The sequence below is a fragment of the Hibiscus syriacus genome, unplaced genomic scaffold (genome assembly GCF_006381635.1).
Source record: "Hibiscus syriacus cultivar Baekdansim isolate YM2019G1 unplaced genomic scaffold, ASM638163v2 tig00001478_pilon, whole genome shotgun sequence".
Classification (NCBI taxonomy): Eukaryota; Viridiplantae; Streptophyta; class Magnoliopsida; order Malvales; family Malvaceae; genus Hibiscus; species Hibiscus syriacus.
The window spans coordinates 4,626,716-4,636,049 of NW_024061874.1; the positions used below are offsets into that span (position 1 = coordinate 4,626,716).

The 9,334-nt window shown below is 38.1% G+C and overlaps 1 pseudogene; it reads left to right on the forward strand.

Moving 5' to 3' along the window:
* The first annotated feature begins 1,953 nt into the window (after positions 1-1,953).
* Positions 1,954-9,062, forward strand: LOC120126714 (annotated as a pseudogene).
* The last annotated feature ends 272 nt before the right edge of the window (positions 9,063-9,334 follow it).

Here is a 9,334-nt window from a genome sequence, read left to right on the forward strand (position 1 = left end):
CACTCGATTTTAGATTTTCTAAACTCAAGAATACTCAAGTTGCAATGGCTGTTTCTGAACCTGTTGCTGCCTCTGAATCTGTTGTTGCTTCTGACCGATTGAGTTCTTTTCCTCCCATAGCACCCACTTTCACTCAGGAGCAATACAATCAGATTCTTAGTATTTTGTCTTTTGCTGCTACGGTTGATTCCGCTGTGAATCTTGCATGTATAATTGATAATTATTTACATGCTTCTCATAAATCACTTACCTAGATTTTAGACACAGGTGCTACAGACCATGTACTATCTGATTTTCAGTGCTTGCAATCTCCTATCTTGTGTTCTTCACTGTCCATTCAATTACCCAATGGTAAAACTGTCCCGATTACACATATTGGTTCTTGTTTTCTAGATTCAACCAAAAGTCTTTCTAATGTATTATATGTACCTAATTTCACTCATAATTTGCTTTCTATTTCAAAACTTACCCGTGACCTTCACTGTTTTGTTAGCTTTTATCCTGATTTTTGCATCCTGCAAGATCTTTCAAGTGGAAGGATAAATGGGATTGGTAAAGAGTATAGAGGGCTTTATTTTTTTCAATCATCAGCTTTACTTTCTGGTTTGTCATCTACACATACTTGTTCAAATGTGTTGTCTTCTGAAATTTCCTCTAGCATGCCATGTGATTCAAGTTTGTTTGATTGTGGTCATGTGTCTTCAAAGTGTATGACTACTGTTTCTAGTAATAATACAAGTATTTGGCATTCCCGTTTGGGACATGCTGCTATTTCAACTATGAGCAAGGAATTTTGTTAGATGCTTCAAGTACATGTGCGTTAATTGCATTTTGTGATTCTGAAGAAACAAAATACAGTGGCTCGTTCTTCAGCAGAAGCTGAGTACAGAAGTATGACCATGACTACAACAGAGTTGGTTTGGTTAAGTGGACTGCTGAATGAACTTGGAGTGAAACAAGATCAACCTGCTAAGCTATTATGTGACAGTAAGGCAGCATTGCAGATCGCTTCTAATCATGTTTTTCATGAAAGAACGAAGCATATCGAAATCGATTGCCACTTTGATAGAGACAAGATTCAAGAAGGGTTTATCACAGTTGAACACATACCTTCAAAGGTGCAACTTGCAGATGTCTTGACTAAAGCACTTGGTACTCTGCAGCATGAGTATTTGACAGCCAAGTTGGGGGTTACAAATATCTTTCATCCACCAACTTGAGGGGGAGTGTTGAGATAATAGATGTTAGTTAGTTAGTTAGGAGTTAGTTGGTGGTTTATTAGCAGTAGTTAGAAGCAGTTAGTTTACAATTCTTGTATAAATGCACAAACGTTGTATTATAAATTAATGATGAATAAATGAAATAAATGAGGCATTATTCTTTTAATAGGGATGTTAAAATGAAATAAAACTAAACTTCAGATATGTTTTTTAAAAAATTAAAAATTTAGGTATTAAAACATACCAAAACTGATAATTTAGATACTAAATGTATAATTTACCATTAAATTATTAGTGACTGCTGATGTTGCACATCGACATGTCTGCATCTCATTTTTCTTAATAATTTAATACATATCAATAAGATCTTGACACATGGATATATGAACGTATTGACCTAGTTATCGTTGACATGTGGTTGTACTGCCATTAATGATTTAACGGTCAAATGACTAAAATGAAAAATTTTCTTATTAACAATATTAATTTTAATGAACATTGTTTTATTTTAGTGACTAAAGTGAAAATGCACTAACAATTTAGTGACTATCAATGTATTTTACCCAAGAATTGTATGATAGTTGCCGGCCTAAAGCAGCTTCCAAAATTCAGATCCCGCACGTTTACACCATGGCTATCTTTCATCACATGATCTTATAAGTATAGGCCCTTTGCCTTTTCATTTAGCATGAAACAAAACCTCACGAATTAGCAACAAAACAACGTTGTTCCGATGGCTTTAGTTTCAAAACTTTCTTTCTCGTCCCCGAAACCTCCAATTATCATTAACAAAACCCCACGAATTATCCACATTTCCAACGTCGTCCCCCTGCATCGTCGCCTATGATACCTAAATGTATGGTTGTTCGAGATCACAGTTTGGTCCCTACACCCTCACAATACTTCGACTGCACATATGGGGATCCCATCATCACTGTGAGTTCGTTTTTCATTATTATATTTCTTCTTTTTATTATAGTTACGGTGCTGACGTGACATTTGAATCTCGAGGAACATCTTCGACCACTGGATGAGTTGCGGATCGAGCATACAAATAAATTGGATACGTTCAAGCGTATACTTGGAGAGGTTAGTGAAGATCCGTTACAAGGTTTGGCCAAGACCGATGCCATCCAACGGCTACGAATCGACCACCATTTCCAGTATGAGATTGAACAAGTTCTCCAAAGGGAGTGTGTGCTATCAGTAGATAAGAATTTTCATAACGTCGATCTTCATGAAGCTTCCCTTCGGTTCCGATTACTCAGACAGGGAGGCCACTTTGCCCCGGCAGCTGTGAAAATTAGACCAATGTGGTTTTTTTCCTGTTTTTAGTTAATGAATGTAAAACACGTGTGGAAAAAAAATACCTCAACTCTATTATTAACCATTTCAGTACACTCCATTTATATACAATTCAAATTAGCCAGTTAACATACTAACTGACTTCCAACTAACTGCTAACTAATTAACAAACTAACTAACTCTCAACTTCCCAACACTCCCCCTCAAGTTGGTAGTCCAAAGACATCTTTGACTCCCAACTTGAAAATTAAATATTCATGTTGCCGAGCTCCCAAGGCTTTGGTTAGGACATCTGCTAATTGATTTGCTGTTGAAACATAAGCTGTGCTGATCGCTCATTCTTGAATTTTTTCTCGGATAAAATGGCAGTTTATTTCTATATGCTTTGTCCTCTCATGAAAGACTGGGTTTGTTGCAATTTGCAATGCTGCCTTGCTATCACAGTAAAGTCTGGTCGGTTGAAGATCCTTTACACCAGTTCTAATAACAGACCTCTTAGCCAAACAATTTCAGCTGCCACCATCGCCATGCTTATGTACTCTGCCTCTGCTGATGACTTTGCTATTGTATTTTGTCTTTTTGATTTCCAAGAGATTAATGAATCTCCTAGTTTAACACAGAAACCAGTAACTGATCTCCTTGTCATTAAACAAGCTGCCCAGTCAGCATCACAAAAGGCTGTTAGCTGACATTCTTTTGTAGAGGACAACAAAATTCCTTGACCAGGATTCTTTTTAATATACCTCACCACTCGAAGAGCAGCTTCCAAGTGTGATCTTTTTGGTTGTTGCATAAACTGACTCAAATGGTGCACCACAAAGGTAATATCTGGTCTTGTATGAGTGAGATAAATCAATCTTCCTATCAATCTCTGGAAAACTTCTTTATCACCCTGCAACACTTCATCATCTAACTTTTCTTTACAATTTTCAATCAGACCAGAATCATAGCCAGTAGAAGTAAGTTTTAAATTCTGTTCCATAGGAGTGCAAACTGGTTTAGCACCTCATAATCCTGTTTCTTCTATTAACTCTAGTGCATACTTCCTTTGGTTCAACAAAATTCCTTCTCTAGATCTAAGTATCTCAAACCCAAGAAAATACTTAAGTTCCCCTAGATCCTTCATCCTGAAACTAGCATGCAAGATTGCTTTCAACTCTTCTATCATGGCAGCACTATTTCCAGTAATCAACAAGTCATCAACATATATAAGCATGACCACTATATTTGTTCATTCTTTTTTCGTAAAAAGTGAGTAATCAAACTTACTTTGGCTATATCCAGCAGCAACTAAGGCTTCAGTCACCTCATGTTCCACTGCCTAGATGCTTGTTTTAGGCTATAAATAGACTTCTGCAGCCTGCACACCATGTTCTCCCCATGGTTGCAGAATCCTTGAGGCAGCTCCATATATACATCCTCAAACAAATTGCCTTGAAGAAAGGCATTATGTACATCCATTTGAAACAATGGCCAACATTGTAAAGAGGCAATTGCTAAAACTGTCCGTACCGTGACAAGTTTAGCAACGGGAGAGAAGGTCTCAACAAAATCCACACCTTCACGCTGATTATACCCCTTCGCAACCAAACGTGCCTTGTAACGCTCAATCTCACCATTGGACCTAAACTTGACCTTATACACCCACTTGTATCCAATGGGAACCTTACCCGGTGGCAAAGGAACGACATACCAAGTATTGTTTAACTCTAATTCTTGAATCTCCTCTTGCATGGCAGTGACCCATAAATGATCTTTAATGGCATCATTATAACTAGTAGGTTCAATAATAGAAGTGGAAGAGAGAAAAGATTGAGTGGAAAATGGAAGATGAGAATAAGAAATATGATTTGAGATGGGATAATTGCTAGAAGTGGATGATTAGCAAGAAACATACTCATTTAACCACAACGGAGGCTTGGACACTCTGGAGGACCTCCAAACAACTGGATCAATAGGAACATTAGAAGAACAAGAAGTGACAGATGTAGGAGACACTTGATCACCAACACTAGGACTAGATTGAGACTGCTGAGATAAATTGGAAGGATTATTATGGACTAAAGACATATCTGTCACAGATAGGCCAGTGATAAAAAATTCTGAATCAGGTATAACAATTTGAGAACGAAATAGCATGGATGATAACTCAGGTGAATGAAAAGGAAAGGAATCCTCATGAAACCTTACATCTCTACTAACAAAAAAAGTCTTAGAAACAAGACTGAACATCAAATAACCCTTTTGTGTTTCTGAGTATCCCATAAAAATCGAAGGAATAACTCTAGGAAAAAATTTATCACGAGGTTTAGTTTCAGTAGCATAACCCAAGCAACCAAAGACCTTTAAATGTAACAAAGAAGGTGGCTTATGATGAAACATTTCATATGGAGATTTCCAACCAAGAACAGCAGAAGGAAGCTTATTAATTAAGTAACAAACAGCTAAAACACACTATCCCCAAAACTTAATAGGCACCCTAGACTGAAACCGAAGGGCACGAGCTACTTCTAATAAATGTTTATGCTTCCTTTCAGCTACCCCATTTTGCTGAGGAGTATCAACACAAGAGGACTGATGAACAATACCAAGAGAAGAGAAAAGAGACGCACAGTCTTTGCTGAAAAATTCAGACCCATTATCACTACGAATGATTTTTATAAAAGCTTCAAATTGAGTAAGGACCAAAGAAACAAACTTCTTTAAAGAGACAATGGCATCAGACTTTAGTTTCAGTAAATAGACCCATGTCATTCTTGTATAATCATCAACAATTGTCAGAAAAAACCTATAACCATTATGAGTAAAAATTTTGTATAGACCCCACAAGTCCATATGAATCAGATGAAAAGGAAGACTAGACCGAGATTGACTTATTGGGAAAGGCAACCGAGCTTGTTTAGCTAAAAGACAAACTGAGCAAGAATGAATAACAGAGGAATCCAATTTACAGTCACCTAATGACATATGATGCAATTTGAGAAAAGAAGCATGTCCTAAGCGAGGATGCCAAATGGAAGTTTTATTATTAATAAAGGACATACAATGAGTTTTAACATTGAAAGGTACCAAAGAAGCAAAACTAATAAAAGAACCAAAATAATGAAGAATGTACAAGCCCCCTTGTTTCTTACCAATCCCCAGCATCTTGCCACTGAAGAGATCCTGAAAGACATAAAAATCAGGATAAAACTGAACAACACAATTTAAGTCAACTGTCAGTTTGGAAACAGATAATAAATTATGAGTGAAGGAAGGGACATATAGTACATTTCGTAAACAATGAGAAGAATCAAACCAATAAGAACCAATATGTGTTATATGCATGGTTTTACCATTCGGGAGATGAACATATCGTGAGGTATATGCAACAGGGTTGCTCAAGCATTCAAAGCTAGACAACATATGGTCTGTGGCACCAGTGTCAAGAATCCAAGTAATGAAATTACGTTCAGAAGTAGGTAAACCACTATGAATTATACCTGCAAAGTTGGCAGCAACAACATCACCAGAATCATGAACAACCTTATTGAGGAGCTCCAGCAAGCGGTTATACTGGTCCATTGTAAACATCGGTGTCAACGGAGCAGTCATAGGGGAAGACTCAAAACGGGTATCACTCTGCTCAGAGTTAGCCACCATGGCAGAAGAAGACTTCTTTGCCTTTGTGAATTTGAACTCAGGAGGGAAGCCATTGAGCCGATAACACTGCTGCCGTTTATGGCCATGAATTTTGCAAAAATCACAAACTCCATTGAATCTTCCACGACGAGGATTAGAGGAATTGGAGTACATAGCCGTCGCATCAGAAAGAGGAGAAACGCCGGAGGACAAATATCTCCGTGACTCCTCCTGAACCACCATCGAATACGCCCGATTAACCGAAGCAAGAGGATCCGGAAAAAGAATCTGGCTTCGAATCGCAGAATATGTCTCATTCAGCCCCATTAGAAACTGAAACAATCGTTGTTGAAGAGCATGATTCAAGGATTGCGAGGAATCAACGCAGGTACAGGAAGATACAAGAACTAATGCACTGTATTCATCCCAAAGCAATTTCAGCCGCGAATAATAGGTGGAAACGGACGAATCACCCTGAGTAAAGAGAGCAATCTCTCGATGTAAGAAAAAAATTCGTGACCCATCAACCTTGCTGAAGCGCTCCTTCAGATCCTTCCAAACAAGTGCTGCAGTGGAAGCGAACACCAATCCCGTCGAGAGATCAGCACTTACTGTGTTCAAAATCCATGACAAAACGATTGCGTTACACCAATCTCAATGCAGTTGCAAGAGTTCAGCAAAATCACCCCGAGCACAGTCACCGTCGACGAACTCTAACTTATTCTTCGCTAGCAACGTAATACGAATCGAGCGGCTCCAGAGATTATAATTCTCAATTCCCGTTAACTGATGTGAGACCAGGACAGTCCCAGGCGTATCCGACGGATGAAGGTAGAGAGGGTGCGTGAAACCAATCGAGTCCATGGAAACAAAGAAAGAAGAGAAGATGAATCAGTGCAAAAAGAGGGGAAAATCAGAAAAGGTCGAGCCACACGAGACATTTCCTCTGATACCATGTAAAACACGTTTGGAAAAAATACCTTAACTCTATTATTAACCATTTCAGTACACTCCATTTATATACAATTCAAATTAGTCAGTTAACATACTAACTGACTTCCAACTAACTGCTAACTAATTAACAAACTAACTAACTCTCAACTTCCCAACAATGAACTGATAATGGAAATGGTTTGTGCTATAAAACAGGAGTGTTCAACAGGTTCAAGGACAAGGAAGGAAGTTTCAGACATGAACTCTACGGGGACATCAAGGAATTGATCGAATTATACGAAGCTTGACAACTAGAAATCGAAGGAGAAGATGTTCTTGATGAAGCAAGAGAATTTAGCTCCAAGAACCTGAGAAAATGGCAAAATGAAAAGGGAGACTATATTTCTAATACACTGGACCAACCTTTTCATAAAAGCTTGCCAAGATTGAAAGCCAGAAACTTGCTAACCAGTGATTTACAAGCCACAAATGGATGGTTAAACATCCTCCAAGATGTAGCCAAAATGGATTTCAATCTGGTTCAGTCCTTGCACCAGAAAGAAATAGCTCACGTTTCCAAGTAAGATTCACACAATTCTTCAAACATTTTTATTAAACAAAACAATCCTAATCCTAATCCTAATCCCAATCCCAATCCCAATCCCAAACTCAAATTCTCTTTTCTTTCATGTGTTTAGTTGGTGGAAGCAGCTGGGTTTAGCAACGGAATTGGTTGCAAGAGACCAGCCTATGAAATGGTACATTTGGTCCATGGCATGCCTCACTGATCCAACCTTGTCTGAGCAAAGGATTGATCTCACGAAGGCCATTTCTTTATTCTATGTAATAGATGATGTTTTTGATGTTTATGGCACACTTGATGAACTCACTTTCTTCGTGCAAGCTGTGGAGAGGTAATACAATGTGGACCACCCTTTGTAAAATAATTATCTTCTTCTTTTTTCTATTTTCGTACTCCATTACTAGTTAGATTCTTCAAGTGTGTTTCACTTCATTCACATGATCACATCCACGTATTCATAAGATATTTACTCATACTTCGAACAAAAAACGAAGGTATACTAGTTTTCCTAAAATGGAAGAAGTAAACGATAAGACTGATTAATGGAGGTGGGATTGTGGTGAAAGTGATGGACTGCCGGATTACATGAAACTATGCTTCAAAGCTCTCGATGATATCACCAATGAAATTAGGCAAAAGGTGCACAAGGAATATGGTCAAAACCCTATCGACTCGTTAAGGAAGGCGGTATGTATTTTTCTTTATAATTATCGGTGTTCGATTCATTCAGGAACTGATGTGTGTTGATTATTGCAGTGGATCACCTTATTCAGAGCATTTTTGGTAGAAGCGAGATGGTTTGGTTCCGGGAAGTCCCCGACGGCTAAGGAGTATTTGGAGAATGGAATCATTAGCTCCGGTGTACATATAGTTTTGGTCCACATCTTTTTCCTCCTTGGCTTTGGCTCGACTGATCGAAATGTCGAAATAATTGACAACAATCCATCCATCATCTCCACCACTGCAGCAATCCTTCACCTCTGGGATGATTTAGGAAGTGCCAAGGTATATATATATATATACCTTAATGGTGACGTCTCGTGATTCATTATCCGTACGTGAAATATAAATCTTACTATATATTACTATTATCGATTGTAGGATGAGAACCAAGACGGGCACGACGGATCCTACGTCGATTGCTACATGAAAGAACACCAAGGCATCGAGATCGAAAGCGCTAGGCAACATGTTATCGATATGATTTCCGATGCATGGAAAGTCTTTCCCGGGATTCATTTTCCATGACTTTCTGCAGGGCTTCCCTGAATATTGCGAGGATGGTTCCATTGATGTATTGTTACGACGAAAACCAACGCCTTCCAAGCTTGAACGAGTACATGAAGTCCCTACTCTATCAAAGTGTACCCATGAGAACTCTTTTCTCAACTCAAATTTAAACAAAATTCAAACAGTTCCAAAATTAGAGGATTTCATGTGTACGTGAGGGGTTTCCCCAGTTGTTCTATATGATGAAAGTTAATTATGTTCTTGTACTAGTTTATGATCAATCAGTTGTATACATATGCGTGATAAAGTATTGTATTTTGAAATATCAGAATTCCTGAATAATATCATCTTGACTCGAATCAAAATCTAACAAGATATACAAAAGAATAATTTTGAATGTTGCATTTTATAAAACTTGATGGTACACGTCTACAGGGACAAA